Source organism: Calliopsis andreniformis, unplaced genomic scaffold, assembly GCF_051401765.1.
Source record: "Calliopsis andreniformis isolate RMS-2024a unplaced genomic scaffold, iyCalAndr_principal scaffold0017, whole genome shotgun sequence".
Lineage (NCBI taxonomy): Eukaryota > Metazoa > Arthropoda > Insecta > Hymenoptera > Andrenidae > Calliopsis > Calliopsis andreniformis.
This window is the reverse complement of record NW_027480429.1, coordinates 12,822,773-12,843,071: the sequence shown is the minus strand read 5'-3', so window position 1 is coordinate 12,843,071 and position 20,299 is coordinate 12,822,773.

Sequence of the window (20,299 nt, the reverse complement as noted above, 5' to 3'; positions counted from 1 at the left end):
CTGGTGGAGCAACGCCCTAGAGTGAAGCCTAGGTTGCCCGGAACGTACAAATGACCATAACTTTTACACTGGTAGCAATTATTCGTTTTATACAATGGAAAAACTGTTCTATTTATTTTGTATTTTATGCTTCGGGCGTTGACTTCTAAGGCCCTAACTGATTGATCTGGTGGAGCAACTCCCTAGAGTGAAGCCTAGATTGCCCGCAACGTTGAAATGACCATAACCTTCACACTGGTTGCTATTATTCGTTTTATACGATGGAAAAACTGTTATATTTATATTGTATTTTATTCTTATGGCGTTGACTTCTTAGGCCATACCTATTCGATCTGGTGGAACAACGCCCTAGGGTGAAGCCTAGGTTGCCTGGAACGTAGAAATGACCATTACTTTCAGACTGTTTGCAATTAGTCGTTTTATACGATGGAAAAACTGTTGCATCTTTATTGTATTTTATGCTTCTAGCGTTGACTTCTAAGGCCCTACCTATTGGATCAGGTGGAGCAACGCCCTAGAGTGAAGCCTAGGTTGCTCGGAATGTAGAAATGACCATAACTTTCACACTGGTTGCAATTATTCATTTTATACGATGGAAAAACTGTTGTACTTATATTGTATTTTATTCTTATGGCGTTGAATTCTAAGTCCCTAGCTATACGATCTGGTGGAGCAACGCCCTATAGTGATACCTAGGTTACCCGGAACGTAGATATGACCAGTACTTTCATACTGTTTGCAGTTATTCCTGTTATACGATGGAAAAACTGTTGCATCTTTATTGTATTTTATGCTTCTGGCGTTGATTTCTAAGGCCCTAACCATTCGACCTGGTGGAGCAACGCCCTAGAGTGAAGCCTAGGTTGCTCTGAATGTAGAAATGACCATCACTTTCGCACTGGTTGCAATTATTCCTGTTATACGATGGAAAAACTCTTCTATATTTAGTGTATTTCATGCTACGGGCGTTCACTTCTTAGTCCCTAACTATTCGATCTGGTGGAGCAACGCCCTAGAGTGAACCCTAGGTTGCCCGGAACGTAGAAGTGACCATAACTTTCACACTGGTTGCTATTATTCGTTTTATACGATGGAAAAACTGCTGTATATGTATTGTATTTTATGCTCTTGGCGTTCGCTTCTTAGGCCCTAACTATTCAATCTGGTGGAGCAGCGCCCTAGAGTGAGGCCTAGGTTGCCCGGGACGTAGAAATGACCATATCTTTCACACTGGTTGCTATTATTCGTTTTATACGATGCAAAAACTGTTATATTTATATTATATTTTATGCGTCTGGCGTTGACTTCTTAGGCCCTAAATATTCGATCTGGTGGAACGACGCCGTAGAGTAAAGCCTACGTTGCCCGGAACGTAGAAATGACCATAACTTTGACACTGGTTGCTATTATTCGTTCTATACGATGGAAAAACTGTTATATTTATATTCTATGTTATGCTTCTGGCCTTGATTCCTTTGGCCCTAACTATTCGATCTGGTTGACGAACGCCCTGGAGTGAAGCCTAGGATGCTCGGAACGTAGAAATGACCATTACTTTCACACTGGTTGCAGTTATTCCTGTTATACGATGGAAAAACTGTTGCATCTTTATTGTATTTTAGGCTTCTGGCGTTGACTTCTAAGGCCCTAACTATTCGATCAGGTGGAGCAACGCCCTAGAGTGAAGCCTAGGTTGCCGGGAACATGGAAATGACCATTACTTTCACACTGGTTGCAATTATTCCTGTTATATGATGGAAGAACTGATGTACTTTTATTGCACTTTATGCTTCGGGCATTGACTTCTAAGGCCCTAACTAATCAATCTGTTGGAGCAGCGCCCTAGGGTGAAGCCTAGGTTGCCCGGAAAGTAGAAATGACCATAACTTTCATCCTGGTTGCAATTATCCGTTTTATATGATGGTAAAACTGTTGTATTTATATTGTATTTTATGCTTCTGGCGTTCACTTCTTAGGCCCTAACTATTCGATTTGGTGGAACAACGCCCTAGGGTGAAGCCTAGGTTGTCCGGAACGCAGAAATGACCATTACCTTCACGCTTGTTGCAATTATTCCTGTTATACGGTGAAAAAACTGTTGTATTTTTATTGCATTTTATGCTTCAGGCGTTGACTTCTAAGGCCGTAGCTATTCGATGTCGTGGAGCAACGCCATAAAGTGAAGCCTAGGAAGCCCGGAACGTAGAAATGACCATAACTTTCACACTGGTTGCTATTATTCGTTTTATACAATGGAAAAACTGTTCTATTTATTTTATATTTTATGCTTCGGGCGTTAACTTCTAAGGCCCTAACTGATTGATCTGGAGGAGCAACGCCCTAGAGTGAAGCCTAGATTGCCCGGAACGTTGAAATGACCATAACCTTCACACTGGTTGCTATTATTCGTTTTATACGATGGAAAAACTGTAATATTTATATTGTATTTTATTCTTATGGCGTTGACTTCTTAGGCCCTACCTATTCGATCTGGAGGAACAACGCCCTAGGGTGAAGCCTAGGTTGCCTGGAACGTAGAAATGACCATTACTTTCAGACTGTTTGCAATTATTCGTTTTATACGATGGAAAAACTGTTGCATCTTTATTGTATTTTATGCATCTGGCGTTGACTTCTAAGGCCCTAACTATTCCATCTGGTGGAGCAACGCCCTAGAGTGAAGCCTAGGCTGCCCGGAACGTGGGAATGACCATAACTTCCACACTGGTAGCAATTATTCGTTTTATACGATGGAAAAACTGTACTATTTATTTTGTATTTTATGCTCCAGGCGTTGACTTCTAAGGCCCTAGCTATTCGATCTGGTGGAGCAACGCCCTAAAGTGAAGCCTAGGTTGCCCGGAACGTAGAAATGAACATCACTTTCAAAATGGTTGCAATTATTCCTGTTATATGATGTAAAAACTGTTGTATTTTGATTGCATTTTATGCTTCGGGCATTGACTTCTAGGGCCCTAACTATTCAATCTGTTGGAGCAACGCCCTAGGGTGAATCCTAGGTTGCCCGGAAAGTAGAAATGACCATAACTTTCACACTGATTGCTATTATTCGTTTTATACAATGGAAAAACTGTTCCATTTATTTTGTATTTTATGCTTCGGGCGTTGACTTCTAAGGCCCTAACTGTTGAATCTGGTGGAGCAACGCCCTAGTGTGAAGCCTAGGTTGCCCGGAACGCAGAAATGACCATAACTTTCGCACTGGTTGCAAATATTCCTGTTCTACGATGGACAAACTGTTGTATTTATATCGTATTTTATGCTTCTGGCGTTGACTTCTAAGGACCTAACTCTTCGATCTGGTGGAGCAGCGCTCTAGAGTGAAGTCTAGGTTGCTCGGAATGTAGGAATGACCATAAATTTCACACTGGTTGCAATTACTCGTTTTATACGATGGAAAAACTGTTGCATCTTTATCGTATTTTATACTTCTGGCGTGGACTTCTAAGGCCCTAACTATTCGATCTGGTGGAGCAACGCCCTAGAGTGAAGCCTAGGTTGCCCGGAACGTACAAATGACCATAACTTTTACACTGGTAGCAATTATTCGTTTTATACAATGGAAAAACTGTTCTATTTATTTTGTATTTTATGCTTCGGGCGTTGACTTCTAAGGCCCTAACTGATTGATCTGGTGGAGCAACTCCCTAGAGTGAAGCCTAGATTGCCCGCAACGTTGAAATGACCATAACCTTCACACTGGTTGCTATTATTCGTTTTATACGATGGAAAAACTGTTATATTTATATTGTATTTTATTCTTATGGCGTTGACTTCTTAGGCCATACCTATTCGATCTGGTGGAACAACGCCCTAGGGTGAAGCCTAGGTTGCCTGGAACGTAGAAATGACCATTACTTTCAGACTGTTTGCAATTAGTCGTTTTATACGATGGAAAAACTGTTGCATCTTTATTGTATTTTATGCTTCTAGCGTTGACTTCTAAGGCCCTACCTATTGGATCAGGTGGAGCAACGCCCTAGAGTGAAGCCTAGGTTGCTCGGAATGTAGAAATGACCATAACTTTCACACTGGTTGCAATTATTCATTTTATACGATGGAAAAACTGTTGTACTTATATTGTATTTTATTCTTATGGCGTTGAATTCTAAGTCCCTAGCTATACGATCTGGTGGAGCAACGCCCTATAGTGATACCTAGGTTACCCGGAACGTAGATATGACCAGTACTTTCATACTGTTTGCAGTTATTCCTGTTATACGATGGAAAAACTGTTGCATCTTTATTGTATTTTATGCTTCTGGCGTTGATTTCTAAGGCCCTAACCATTCGACCTGGTGGAGCAACGCCCTAGAGTGAAGCCTAGGTTGCTCTGAATGTAGAAATGACCATCACTTTCGCACTGGTTGCAATTATTCCTGTTATACGATGGAAAAACTCTTCTATATTTAGTGTATTTCATGCTACGGGCGTTCACTTCTTAGTCCCTAACTATTCGATCTGGTGGAGCAACGCCCTAGAGTGAACCCTAGGTTGCCCGGAACGTAGAAGTGACCATAACTTTCACACTGGTTGCTATTATTCGTTTTATACGATGGAAAAACTGCTGTATATGTATTGTATTTTATGCTCTTGGCGTTCGCTTCTTAGGCCCTAACTATTCAATCTGGTGGAGCAGCGCCCTAGAGTGAGGCCTAGGTTGCCCGGGACGTAGAAATGACCATATCTTTCACACTGGTTGCTATTATTCGTTTTATACGATGCAAAAACTGTTATATTTATATTATATTTTATGCGTCTGGCGTTGACTTCTTAGGCCCTAAATATTCGATCTGGTGGAACGACGCCGTAGAGTAAAGCCTACGTTGCCCGGAACGTAGAAATGACCATAACTTTGACACTGGTTGCTATTATTCGTTCTATACGATGGAAAAACTGTTATATTTATATTCTATGTTATGCTTCTGGCCTTGATTCCTTTGGCCCTAACTATTCGATCTGGTTGACGAACGCCCTGGAGTGAAGCCTAGGATGCTCGGAACGTAGAAATGACCATTACTTTCACACTGGTTGCAGTTATTCCTGTTATACGATGGAAAAACTGTTGCATCTTTATTGTATTTTAGGCTTCTGGCGTTGACTTCTAAGGCCCTAACTATTCGATCAGGTGGAGCAACGCCCTAGAGTGAAGCCTAGGTTGCCGGGAACATGGAAATGACCATTACTTTCACACTGGTTGCAATTATTCCTGTTATATGATGGAAGAACTGATGTACTTTTATTGCACTTTATGCTTCGGGCATTGACTTCTAAGGCCCTAACTAATCAATCTGTTGGAGCAGCGCCCTAGGGTGAAGCCTAGGTTGCCCGGAAAGTAGAAATGACCATAACTTTCATCCTGGTTGCAATTATCCGTTTTATATGATGGTAAAACTGTTGTATTTATATTGTATTTTATGCTTCTGGCGTTCACTTCTTAGGCCCTAACTATTCGATTTGGTGGAACAACGCCCTAGGGTGAAGCCTAGGTTGTCCGGAACGCAGAAATGACCATTACCTTCACGCTTGTTGCAATTATTCCTGTTATACGGTGAAAAAACTGTTGTATTTTTATTGCATTTTATGCTTCAGGCGTTGACTTCTAAGGCCGTAGCTATTCGATGTCGTGGAGCAACGCCATAAAGTGAAGCCTAGGAAGCCCGGAACGTAGAAATGACCATAACTTTCACACTGGTTGCTATTATTCGTTTTATACGATGGAAAAACTGTTATATTTATATTGTATTTTATGGTTCTGGCGTTGACTTCTTAGGCCCTAACTATTCCATCTGGTGGAACAACGCCCTAGGGTGAAGCCCAGGTTGCTCGGAATGTAGGAATGACCATAAATTTCACACTGGTTGCAATTATTCGTTTTATACGATGGAAAAACTGTTGCATCTTTATCGTATTTTATGCTTCTGGCGTGGACTTCTAAGGCCCTAACTATTCGATCTGGTGGAGCAACGCCCTAGAGTGAAGCCTAGGTTACCCGGAACGTAGAAATGACCATAACTTTTACACTGGTAGCAATTATTCGTTTTATGCAATGGAAAAACTGTTCTATTTATTTTGTATTTTATGCTTCGGGCGTTGACTTCTAAGGCCCTAACTGATTGATCTGGTGGAGCAACGCCCTAGAGTGAAGCCTAGATTGCCCGGAACGTTGAAATGACCATAACCTTCACACTGGTTGCTATTATTCGTTTTATATGATGGTAAAACTGTTGTATTTATATTGTATTTTATGCTTCTTGCGTTCACTTCTTAGGCCCTAACTATTCGATTTGGTGGAACAACGCCCTAGGGTGAAGCCAGGTTGCCCGGAACACAGAAATGACCATTACCTTCACGCTTGTTGCAACTATTCCAGTTATACGGTGAAAAAACTGTTGTATTTTTATTGCATTTTATGCTTCAGGCGTTGACTTCTAAGGACGTAGCTATTCGATGTGGTGGAGCAACGCCATATAGTGAAGCCTAGGAAGCCCGGAACGCAGAAATGACTATAACTTTCACACTGGTTGCTATTATTCGTTTTATACGATGGAAAAACTGTTATATTTATATTGTATTTTATGCTTCTGGCGTTGACTTCTTAGGCCCTAACTATTCGATCTGGTGGAACAACGCCCTAGGGTGAAGCCTAGGTTGCCTGGAACGTAGAAATGACCATTACTTTCAGACTGTTTGCAATTATTCGTTTTATACTATGGAAAAACTGTTGCATCTTTATTGTATTTTAGGCTTCTGGCGTTGACTTCTAAGGCCCTAACTATTCGATCAGGTGGAGCAACGCCCTACGGTGAAGCCTAGGTTGCTCGGAAAGTGGAAATGACCATAAGTTTCATACTGGTTGCAATTATTCGTTTTATACGATGGAAAAACTGTTTTATTTATTTTGTATTTTATGCTTCGGGCGTTGACTTCTAAGGCCCTAACTATTCGATCTGGTGTAACAACGCCCTAGAGTGAAGCCTAGGTTGCCCGGAACGTAGAAAAGACCATCACTATCAAACTGGTTGGAATTATTCCTGTTATACTATCGAAAAACTGTTGCATCTTTATCGTATTTTATGCTTTTGGCGTGGACTTCTAAGGCCCTAACTATTCGATCTGGTGGAGCAACGCCCTAGAGTGAAGCCTTGGTTGCCCGGAACGTAGAAATGACCATAGCTTTTACACTGGTAGCAATTATTCGTTTTATACAATGGAAAAACTGTTCTATTTATTTTGTATTTTATGCTTCGGGCGTTGACTTCTAAGGCCCTAACTGATTGATCTGGTGGAGCAACGCCCTAGAGTGAAGCCTAGATTGCCCGGAACGTTGAAATGACCATAACCTTCACACTGGTTGCTATTATTCTTTTTATACGATGGAAAAACAGTTATATCTATATTGTATTTTATTCTTATGGCGTTGACTTCTTAGGCCCTACCTATTCGACCTGGTGGAACAACGCCCTAGGGTGAAGCCTAGGTTGCCTGGAACGTAGAAATGACCATTACTTTCAGACTGTTTGCAATTATTCGTTTTATACTATGGAAAAACTGTTGTATTTATATTGATTTTATTCTTCTGGCGTTGACTTCTTAGGCCTTAATTATTCGATCTGGTGGAACAACGCCCTAGAGTGAAGCCTAGGTTGCCCGGAACATGGAAATGACCATTACTTTCACACTGTTTGCAAATATACATTATATACGATGGAAAAGCTGTTGTATTTATATTGTATTTTATGCTTCTGGCGTTGGCTTCTAAGGTACTAACTATTCGATCTGGTGGAGCAATGCCCTAGAGTGAAGCCTAGCTTGCCCGGAACGTAGAAATGACCATCACATTCAAGCTGGTTGCAATTATTCCTGTTATATGATGGAGGATCTGTTGTACTTTTATTGCATTTTATGCTTCGGGCATTGAGTTCTAAGGCCCTAGCTATTCAATCTGTTGGAGCAGCGCCCTAGGGTGAAGCCTAGGTTGCCCGGAAAGTAGAAATGACCATAACTTTCACAATGTTTGCAAGTATTCATTTTATACGATGAAAAAACTGTTGTACATATATTGTATTTTATCCTCCTGGCGTTGAATTCTAAGTCCCTAGCTATTCGACCTATTGGAGCGACGCCCTAGAGTGAAACCTAGGTTGACCGGAACGTAGAAATGACCATAACTTTCACACTGGTTGCAATTATTCGTTTTATACGATTGAAAAGCTGTTGTATTTATATTGTATTTTATGCTTCTGGAGTTGACTCCTTAGGCCCTAACTATTCCCTCTGGCGGATCAACGCCCTAGAGTGAAACCTACGTTGCCCGGAACGTAGAAATGACCATTACTTTCAAACTGGTTGCAATTATTCCTGTTATATGATGGAAACACTGTTGTATTTTTTTTGCATTTTATATTTTGGGCGTTGACTTCTAAGGCCCTAACTATTCAATCCGTTGGAGCACCGCCCTAGGGTGATGCCTAGGTTGCCCGGTACGTAGAAATGAGCATAACTATCACGCTGGTTGCAATTATTCGTTTTATACGATGGAAAAGCTGCTGTATTTATATCGTATTTTATGGTTCTGGCGTTGACTTCTTAGGCCCTAACTATTCCATCTGGTGGAACAACGCCCTAGGGTGAAGCCCAGGTTGTCCGGAAAGTAGAAATGTCCATAACTTCCACACTGGTAGAAATTATTCGTTTAATACGATGGAAAAACTGTACTATTTATTTTGTATTTTATGCTTCGGGCGTTGACTGCTAAGGCCCTATATATTCTATCTGGTGGAGCAACGCCCTAGAGTGAAGCCTAGGTTGCCCGGAACGTAGAAATGACGATCACTTTCATACTGGTTGCAATTATTCGTTTTATACGATGCAAAAACTGTACTATTTATTTTATATTTTATGCTTCGGGCGTTGACTTATAAGGCCCTAACAGCTGAATCTGGTGGAGCAACGCCCTAGTGTGAAGCCTAGGTTGCCCGGAACGCAGAAATGACCATCACTTTCGCACTGGTCGCAAATATTCCTGTTCTACGATGGACAAACTGTTGTATTTATATCGTATTTTATGCTTCTGGCGTTGACTTCTAAGGACCTAACTATTCGATCTGGTGGAGCAACGCTCTAGAGTGAAGTCTAGGTTGCTCGGAATGTAGGAATGACCATAAATTTCACACTGGTTGCAATTATTCGTTTTATACGATGGAAAAACTGTTGCATCTTTATCGTATTTTATGCTTCTGGCGTGGACTTCTTAGGCCCTAACTATTCGATCTGGTGGAACAACGCCCTAGAGTGAAGCCTAGGTTGCCCGGAACATGGAAATGACCATTACTTTCACACTGGTAGAAATTATTCGTTTAATACGATGGAAAAACTGTTATATTTATATTGTATTTTATGCTTCGGGCGTTGACTTCTAAGGCCCTAACTGATTGATCTGGTGGAGCAACGCCCTAGAGTGAAGCCTAGGAAGCCCGGAACGTTGAAATGACCATAACTTTCACACTGGTTGCTATTATTCGTTTTATACGATGGAAAAACTGTTATATTTATATTGTATTTTATGCTTCTGGCGTTGACTTCTTGTTCCCTAACTATTCGATCAGGTGGAACAACGCCCCAGACTGAAGACTAGGTCGCCCGGAACGTAGAAGTGACCATAACTTTCACACTGGTTGCTATTATTCGTTTTATACGATGGAAAAACTGTTATATTTATATTGTATTTTATGCTTCTGGCGTTGACTTCTTAGGCCCTAACTATTCGATCTGGTGGAGCAACGCCCTAGAGTGAAGCCTAGGTTACCCGGAACGTAGAAATGGCCATCACTTTCAAACTGTTTGCAATTATTCCTGTTATATGATGGAAACACCGTTGTATTTTTATTGCGTTTTATGCTTCGGGCATTGACTTTTAAGGCCCTAACTATTCAGTCTGTTGGAGCAACGCCCTAGGGTGATGCCTAGGTTGCCCGGTACGTAGAAATGAGAATAACTATCACGCTGGTTGCAATTATTCGTTTTATACGATGGAAAAGCTGCTGTATTTATATCGTATTTTATGGCTCTGGCGTTGACTTCTTAGGCCCTAACTATTCCATCTGATGGAGCAACGCCCTAGAGTGAAGCCTAGGCTACCCGGAACGTGGAAATGACCATAACTTCCACACTGGTAGCAATTATTCGTTTTATACGATGCAAAAACTGTACTATTTATTTTATATTTTATGCTTCGGGCGTTGACTTCTAAGGCCCTAACTGTTGAATCTGGTGGAGCAACGCCCTAGAGTGAAGCCTAGGTTGCCCGGAACGCAGAAATGACCATAACTTTCGCACTGGTTGCAAATATTCCTGTTTTACGATGGACAAACTGTTGTATTTATATCGTATTTTATGCTTCTGGCGTTGACTTCTAAGGACCTAACTATTCGATCTGGTGGAGAAACGCTCTAGAGTGAAGTCTAGGTTGCTCGGAATGTAGGAATGACCATAAATTTCACACTGGTTGCAATTATTCGTTTTATACGATGGAAAAACTGTTGCATCTTTATCGTATTTTATGCTTCTGGCGTGGACTTCTAAGGCTCTAACTATTCGATCTGGTGGAGCAACGCCCTAGAGTGAAGCCTAGGTTACCCGGAACGTAGAAATGACCTTAACTTTTACACTGGTAGCAATTATTCGTTTTATACAATGGAAAAACTGTTCTATTTATTTTGTATTTTATGCTTCGGGCGTTAACTTCTAAGGCCCTAACTGATTGATCTGGAGGAGCAACGCCCTAGAGTGAAGCCTAGATTGCCCGGAACGTTGAAATGACCATAACCTTCACACTGGTTGCTATTATTCGTTTTATACGATGGAAAAACTGTTATATTTATATTGTATTTTATTCTTATGGCGTTGACTTCTTAGGCCCGACCTATTCAATCTGGTGGAACAACGCCCTAGGGTGAAGCCTAGGTTGCCCGGAAAGTAGAAATGTCCACAACTTCCACACTTGTAGAAATTATTCGTTTAATACGATGGAAAAACTGTACTATTTATTTTGTATTTTATGCTTCGGGCGTTGACTGCTAAGGCCCTATCGATTCTATCTGGTGGAGCAACGCCCTAGAGTGAAGCCTAGGTTGCCCGGAACGTAGAAATGACCATCACTATCAAACTGGTTGCAATTATTCCTGTTATACGATGGAAAAACTGTTGCATCGTTATTGTATTTTATGCATCTGGCGTTGACTTCTAAGGCCCTAACTATTCCATCTGGTGGAGCAACGCCCTAGAGTGAAGCCTAGGCTACCCGGAACGTGGAAATGACCATAACTTCCACACTGGTAGCAATTATTCGTTTTATACGATGCAAAAACTGTACTATTTATTTTATATTTTATGCTTCGGGCGTTGACTTCTAAGGCCCTAACTGTTGAATCTGGTGGAGCAACGCCCTAGAGTGAAGCCTAGGTTGCCCGGAACGCAGAAATGACCATAACTTTCGCACTGGTTGCAAATATTCCTGTTTTACGATGGACAAACTGTTGTATTTATATCGTATTTTATGCTTCTGGCGTTGACTTCTAAGGACCTAACTATTCGATCTGGTGGAGAAACGCTCTAGAGTGAAGCCTAGGTTGCTCTGAATGTAGAAATGACCATCACTTTCGCACTGGTTGCAATTATTCCTGTTATACGATGGAAAAACTCTTGTATATTTAGTGTATTTCATGCTACGGGCGTTCACTTCTTAGTCCCTAACTATTCGATCTGGTGGAGCAACGCACTAGAGTGAACCCTAGGTTGCCCGGAACGTAGAAGTGACCATATCTTTCACACTGGTTGCTATTATTCCTGTTATACGATGGAAAAGTTGTTGTATTTATATTGTGTTTTATGCTTCTGGCGTTGACTTCTAAGGCCCTAACTATTCGATCTGGTGGAGCATCGCCCTAGAGTGAGGCCTAGGTTGCTCTGAATGTAGAAATGACCATTTACTTTCGCACTGGTTGCAATTATTCCTGTTATACGATGGAAAAACTCTTGTATATTTAGTGTATTTCATGCTACGGGCGTTCACTTCTTATTCCCTAACTATTCGATCTGGTGGAGCAACGCCCTAGAGTGAAGCCTAGGTTACCCGGAACGTAGGACAGACCGTTACCTTCACACTGGTTGCAATTATTCCTGTTATACGATGGAAAAACTGTTGCTTCTTTATTGTACTTTATGCTTTTAGCGTTGAATTCTAAGTCCCTAGCTATTCGATCGGGTGGAGCAACGCATAGAATGAAGCCTAGGTTGCCCGGAACGTAGAAATGACCATTACTTTCACACTGTTTGCAATTATTCATTTTATACGATGGAAATACTGTTGTATTTATATTGTATTTTATGCTTCTGGCGTTGACTTCTAAGGCCGTAGCTATTCGATGTGGTGGAGCAACGCCCTAGAGTGACGCCTAGGTTGCCCGGAACGTAGAAATGACCATTACTTTTACACTGGTTGCCATTATTCGTTTTATACAATGGAAAAACTGTTGTATTTATACTGTATTTTATGTTTCGGGCGTTGACTTCTATGGCCCTACCCATTCGATCTGGTGGAGCAACGCCCTACAGTGAAGCCTATGTTGCCCGGAACGTAGATATGACCATAACCTTCACACAGGTTGCAATTATTCGTTTTATACGATGTAAAGGCTGTTGTATTTATTTTGTAGTTTATGCTTCTGGCGTTGATTTCAAAGGCCCTAACCCTTCTATCTGGTGGAGCAACGCCTCTGAGTTAAGTCTAGGATACCCGAAACGTCGAAATGATCATACCTTTCACACTGGTTGCTATTATTCCTGTTATACGATGGAAAAGTTGTTGTATTTATATTGTTTTTTATGCTTCTGGCGTTGACTTCTAAGGCCCTAACTATTCGATCTGGTGGTGCAACGCCCAAGAGTGAAGCCTAGGTTGCCCGGAACGTAGAAATGACCATAACTGTCTCACTGGTTGCTATTGTTCGTTTTATACGATGGAAAAACTGTTATATTTATATTGTATTTTATGCTTCTGGCGTTGCCTTCTTAGGCCCTAACTACTCGATCTGGTGGAACAACGCCCCAGACTGAAGACTAGGTCGCCCGGAACGTAGAAATGACCATCACTTTCACACTGGTTGCAATTATTCCTGTTATACAATGGAAAAACTCTTGTATATTTAGCGCATTTCATGCTACGGGCGTTCACTTCTTAGTCCCTAACTATTCGATCTGGTGGAGCAACGCCCTAGAGTGAAGCGTAGGTTGCCCGGAACGTAGAAATGACCATAACTTTCACACTCGTTGCTATTATTCGTTCTATACGATGGAAGAGTTGTTATATTTATATTGTATTTTATGCTTCTGGCGTTGAGTTCTAAGGCCGTAACTATTCGACCTGGTGGAAGCACGCCCTAGGGTGAAGGCCAGGTTTCCCGGAAGGTAGAAATGACCATTACTTTCACACTGTTTGCAATTATTCATTTTATACGATGGAAATGCTGTTGTATTTATATTGTATTTTATGCTGCTGGCGTTGACTTCTAAGGCCGTAGCTATTCGATGTGGTGGAGCAACGCCCTAGAGTGACGCCTAGGTTGCCCGGAACGTAGAAATGACCATAACTTTCACACTGGTTGCTATTATTCGTTTTATACATTGGAAAATCTGTTCTATTTATTATGTACTTTATGCTTCGGGCGTTGACTTCTCAGGTCCTATCTATTCGATCTGGTTTAGCAACGCCCTGGAGTGAAACCTCGGTTGCCCGGAACGTAGGACAGACCGTTACCTTCACACTGGTTGCAATTATTCCTGTTATACGATGGAAAAACTGTTGCATCTTTATTGTATTTTATGCTTTTAGCGTTGAATTCTAAGTCCCTAGCTATTCGATCTGGTGTAACAACGCCCTAGAGTGAAGCCTTGGTTGCGCGGAACGTAGAAATGACCATCACTTTCAAACTGGTTGGAATTGTTCCTGTTATGCGATGGAAAAACTGTTGTAGTTTTATTGCATTTTATGCTTCGGGCGTTGACTTCTAAGGCCCTAACTATTCGATCTGGTGTAGCAACGCCCTAGAGTGAAGCCTAGGTTGCCCGGAACGTAGAAATGACCATCACTTTCAAACTGGTTGGAATTATTCCTGTTATGCGATGGAAAAACTGTTGTATTTATATTGTATTTTATGCTTCTGGCGTCGACTTCTAAGGCCGTAGCTATTCGCTGTGGTGGAGCAACGCCCTAGAGTGACGCCTAGGTTGCCCGGAACGCAGAAATAACCATAACTTTCACACTGGTTGCAATTACTCGTTTTATACGATGGAAGAGCTGTTGTATTTATATCGTATTTTATGCTCCTGGCGTTGAATTCTTAGGCCCTAACTATTCGATCTGGTGGAGCAACGCCATAGAGTGAAACGTAGGTTGCCCGGAACGTAGAAGTGACCATTATATTCACACTGGTTGCAATCATTCCTGTTATACGATGGAAGAACGGTTGTATTTTTATTGTATTTAATGCTTCTGGCGTTCACTTCTTAGGCCCTAACTATTCGATCTGGTGGAACAACGGCCTAGGGTTAAGCCTAGCTTGCCCGGAACGTAGAAATGACCACTACTTTCACACGGTTTGCAAGTATTCCTTTTATACGATGGAAAAGCTGTTGTATCTATATCGTATTTAATGCTTCTGGCGTTTACTTCTAAGGACTTAACTATTCGGTCTGGTGGAGCAACGCCCTGGAGTGAAACGTAGGTTGCCCGGAACGTAGAAATGACCATTACATTCACACTGGTTGCAATCATTCCTGTTATACGATGGAAAAACTGTTGTATTTTTATTGTATTTTATGCTCCTGGCGTTGACTTCTAAGGCCCTAACTATTCGATCTGATGGAGCAACGCCCTCGAGTGAAGCCTAGGTTGCTCGGATGGTAGAAATGTCCATAACCTTCACACTGGTTGCAATTATTCGTTTTATACGATGGAAAAACTGTTATATTTATATTGTATTTTATGCTTCTGGCGTTGTCTTCTTAGGCCCTAACTACTCGATCTGGTGGAACAACGCCCCAGACTGAAGACTAGGTCGCCCGGAACGTAGAAATGACCATCACTTTCACACTGGTTGCAATTATTCCTGTTATACGATGGAAAAACTCTTGTATATTTAGCGCATTTCATGCTACGGGCGTTCACTTCTTAGTCCCTAACTATTCGATCTGGTGGAGCAACGCCCTAGAGTGAAGCGTAGGTTGCCCGGAACGTAGAAATGACCATAACTTTCACACTGGTTGCTATTATTCGTTCTATACGATGGAAGAGTTGTTATATTTATATTGTATTTTATGCTTCTGGCGTTGAGTTCTAAGGCGGTAACTATTCGACCTGGTGGAAGCAGGCCCTAGGGTGAAGGCCAGGTTTCCCGGAAGGTAGAAATGACCATTACTTTCACACTGTTTGCAATTATTCATTTTATACGATGGAAATGCTGTTGTATTTATATTGTATTTTATGCTTCTGGCGTTGACTTCTAAGGCCGTAGCTATTCGATGTGGTGGAGCAACACCCTAGAGTGACGCCTAGGTTGCCCGGAACGTAGAAATGACCATAACTTTCACACTGGTTGCTATTATTCGTTTTATACAATGGAAAATCTGTTCTATTTATTATGTAGTTTATGCTTCGGGCGTTGACTTCTAAGGTCCTATCTATTCGATCTGGTATAGCAACGCCCTGGAGTGAAACCTAGGTTGCCTGGAACGTAGAAATGACCATCACTTTCAAACTGGTTGGAATTATTCCTGTTATGCGATGGAAAAACTGTTGCAGTTTTATTGCATTTTATGTTTCGGGCGTTGACTTCTAAGGCCCTAACTATTCGATCTGGTGGAGCAACGCCCTAGAGTGAAGCCTAGGTTGCCTGGAACGTAGAAATGACCATAACTTTCACACTGGTTGCTATTATTCCTGTTATACGATGGAAAAGTTGTTGTATTTATATTGTCTTTTATGCTTCTGGCGTTGACTTCTAAGGCCCTAACTATTCGATCTGGTGGTGCAACGCCCTACAGTGAAGCCTAGGTTGCCCGGAACGTAGAAATGATCATTAGTTTCACACTGTTTGCAATTATTCATTTTATACGATGGAAAAACTGTTATACTTATTTTGTACTTTATGCTTCGGGCGTTCACTTCTAAGGTCCTATCTATTCGATCTGGTTTAGCAGCGCCCTGGAGTGAGGCCTAGGTTGCCCGGAACGTAGGACAGACCGTTACCTTCACACTGGTTGCAATCATTCCTGTTATACGATGGAAAAACTGCTGCATCTTTATTGTACTTTATGCTTTTAGCGTTGAATTCTAAGTCCCTAGCTATTCGATCTGGTGGAGCAACGCCCTAGAGTGAAGCCTAGGTTGCCCGGAACGTAGAAATGACCATAACATTCACACTGGCTACAATTTTTCGTTTTATACGTTGGAAAAACTGTTGCATTTTTATTGTATTTTCCGCTTCTGGCTTCGACTTCTAAGGTCCTAGCTATTCGATCTGGTGGGGCATCGTCCAAGAGTGAAGCCTATGTTGCCCGGAACGTAGAAATGACCATAACTTTCACACTGGTTGCAATTATTCGTTTTATACAATGGAAAAACGGTTGTATTTATATTGTATTTTATGCTTCTGGCGTTGACTTCTAAGGCTGTAGCTATTCGATGTGGTGGGGCAACGCCCTAGAGTGAAGACTAGGTTGCCGGAACGTAGAAATGACCATTACTTTCACACTGGTTGCAATTATTCGTTTTATACGATGGCAAAACTGTTGTATTTTTATTGTATTTTATGCTTCTGGCGTTGACTTCTAAGGCCCTAACTATTCAATGTGGTGGAGCAACGCCCTAGAGTGAGGCCTAGGTGGCCCGGGACGTAGAAATGACCATAACTTTCACACTGGTTGCTATTATTCCTTTTATACGATGCAAAAACTGTTACATTTAGATTATATTTTATGCGTCTGGCGTTGACTTCTTAGGCCCTAACTATTCGATCTGGTGGAACGACGCCGTAGAGTAAAGCCTACGTTGCCCGGAACGTAGAAATGACCATAACTTTCACACTGGTTGCTATTATTCGTTCTATACGATGGAAAAACTGTTATATTTATATTCTATATTATGTTTCTGGCCTTGATTCCTTCGGCCCTAACTATTCGATCTGGTTGGACAACGCCCTGGAGTGAAGCCTAGGATGCTCGGAACGTAGAAATGACCATTACTTTCACACTGGTTGCAGTTATTCCTGTTATACGATGGAATAACTGTTGTAGTTTTATTGTATTTTATGCTTCTGACGTTGACTTCTAAGGCCCTAACTATTCGATCTGGTGGAGCAACGCCCTAGAGTGAAGACTAGGTTGCTCGGAATGTAGAAATGTCCATAAATTTCACACTGGATGCAATTATTCCTGTTATAGGATGTAAAAACTATGGTATTTTTATTGTATTTTATGCTTCGGGAGTTGACTTCTAAGGCCCTAACCATACAAGCTGGTGGAGCATCGCCACAGGATGAAGCCTAGGTTGCCCGGAACGTAGAAATGACCATAACTTCCACACTGGTTGCAATTATTCCTGTTATACAATGGAAAAACTGTTGTATTTATATTGTATCTTATGCTTCTGGCGTTGACTTCTAAGGCCCTAACTATTCGAGCTGGCGGAGCAACGCCCTAGAGTGAAGCCAAGGTTGACTTGAACGTAGAAGTGACCATAACTTTCACACTGGTTGCAATTATTCGTTTTATACGATGGAAAAGCTGTTGTATTTATATTGTATTTTATGCTTCAGGCGTTGACTTCTTAGGCCCTAACTATACGATCTGGTGCAGCAACGCCCTAGAGTGAATCCTAGATTGCCCGAAACGTAGAACTGACCATTACCTTCACGCTTGTTGCAATTATCCGTTTTATACGATGAAAAAACTGTTGTATTTTCATTGTACATTATGGTTCTGGCGTTGAATTGTTAGGCCCTAGCTATTGGATCTGGTGGATCAACGCCCTAGAGTGAAGCCTAGGTTGCCCGGAACGTATTAATGACCATAACATTCACACTGGTTACAATTATTCGCTTTATACGTTGGAAAACCTGTTGCATTTTTATTGTATTTTCCGCTTCTGGCTTCGACTTCTAAGGTCCTTGCTATTCGATCTGGTGGGGCATCGTCCAAGAGTGAAGCCTATGTTGCCCGGAACGTAGAAATGACCATAACTTTCACACTGGATGCAATTATTCGTTTTATACAATGGAAAAACGGTTGTATTTATATTGTATTTTATGCTTCTGGCGTTGACTTCTAAGGCTGTAGCTATTCGATGTGGTGGGGCAACGCCCTAGAGTGAAGACTAGGTTGCCCGGAACGTAGAAATGTCCGTTACTTTCACGCTGGATGCAATTATCCGTTTTATGCGATGCAAAAACTGTTATATTTATATTATATTTTATGCGTCTGGCGTTGACTTCTTAGGCCATAACTATACGATCTGGTGGAACGACGCCGTAGAGTAAAGCTTACGTTGCCCGGAACGTAGAAATGACCATAACTTTCACACTGGTTGCTATTATTCGTTCTATACGATGGAAAAACTTTTATATTTATATTGTATATTATGCTTCTGGCCTTGATTCCTTCGGCCCTAACCATTCGATCTGGTTGAACAACGCCCTGGAGTGAAGCCTAGGATGCTCGGAACGTAGAAATGACCATTACTTTCACACTGGTTGCAGTTATTCCTGTTATACGATGGAATAACTGTTTCATCTTTATTGTATTTTATGCTTCTGGCGTTGACTTCTAAGGCCCTAACTATTCGATCTGATGGATCAACGCCCTCGAGTGAAGCCTAGGTTGCCCGAAACGCAGAAATAACCATAACTTTCACACTGGTTGCAATTACTCGTTTTATACGATGGAAGAGCTGTTGTATTTATATCGTATTTTATGCTCCTGGCGTTGAATTCTTAGGCCCTAACTATTCGATCTGGTGGAGCAACGCCATAGAGTGAAACGTAGGTTGCCCGGAACGTAGAAGTGACCATTATATTCACACTGGTTGCAATCATTCCTGTTATACGATGGAAGAACGGTTGTATTTTTATTGTATTTAATGCTTCTGGCGTTCACTTCTTAGGCCCTAACTATTCGATCTGGTGGAACAACGGCCTAGGGTTAAGCCTAGCTTGCCCGGAACGTAGAAATGACCACTACTTTCACACGGTTTGCAAGTATTCCTTTTATACGATGGAAATGCTGTTGTATCTATATCGTATTTAATGCTTCTGGCGTTTACTTCTAAGGACTTAACTATTCGGTCTGGTGGAGCAACGCCCTGGAGTGAAACGTAGGTTGCCCGGAACGTAGAAATGACCATTACATTCACACTGGTTGCAATCATTCCTGTTATACGATGGAAAAACTGTTGTATTTTTATTGTATTTTATGCTCCTGGCGTTGACTTCTAAGGCCCTAACTATTCGATCTGATGGAGCAACGCCCTCGAGTGAAGCCTAGGTTGCTCGGATGGTAGAAATGTCCATAACCTTCACACTGGTTGCAATTATTCGTTTTATACGATGGAAAAGCTGTTGTATTTTTATTGCATTTTATGATTCGGGCGTTGACTTCTAAGGCCTCAACTATTCAATCTGTTGGAGCAACACCCTAGGGTGAAACCTAGGCTGCCAGGAAAGTAAAAATGACCATAACTTTCACACTGGTAGCAATTATTCGTTATATACAATGGAAAATCTGTTCTATTTATTTTGTACTTTATGCTTCGGGCGTTGACTTCTAAGGCCCTGACTATTCGATCTGGTAGAGCAACGCCCTATGGTGAAGCCTAGGTTGCCCAGAACGTAGAAATGACCATAACTTTCACACTGGTTGCAATTACTCGTTTTATACGATGGAAAAGCTGTTGTATTCATATCGTATTTTATGCTCCTGGCGTTGAATTCTTAGGCCCTAACTATTCGATCTGGTGGAGCAACGCCATAGAGTGAAACGTAGGTTGCACGGAACGTAGAAATGACCATTACATTCACACAGGTTGCAATCATTCCTGTTATACGATGGAAAAACTGTTGTATTTTTATTGTATTTTATGCTCCTGGCGTTGACTTCTAAGGCCCTAACTATTCAATCTGGTGGAGCAACTCCCTAGAGTGAGGCCTAGGTTGCCCGGGACGTAGAA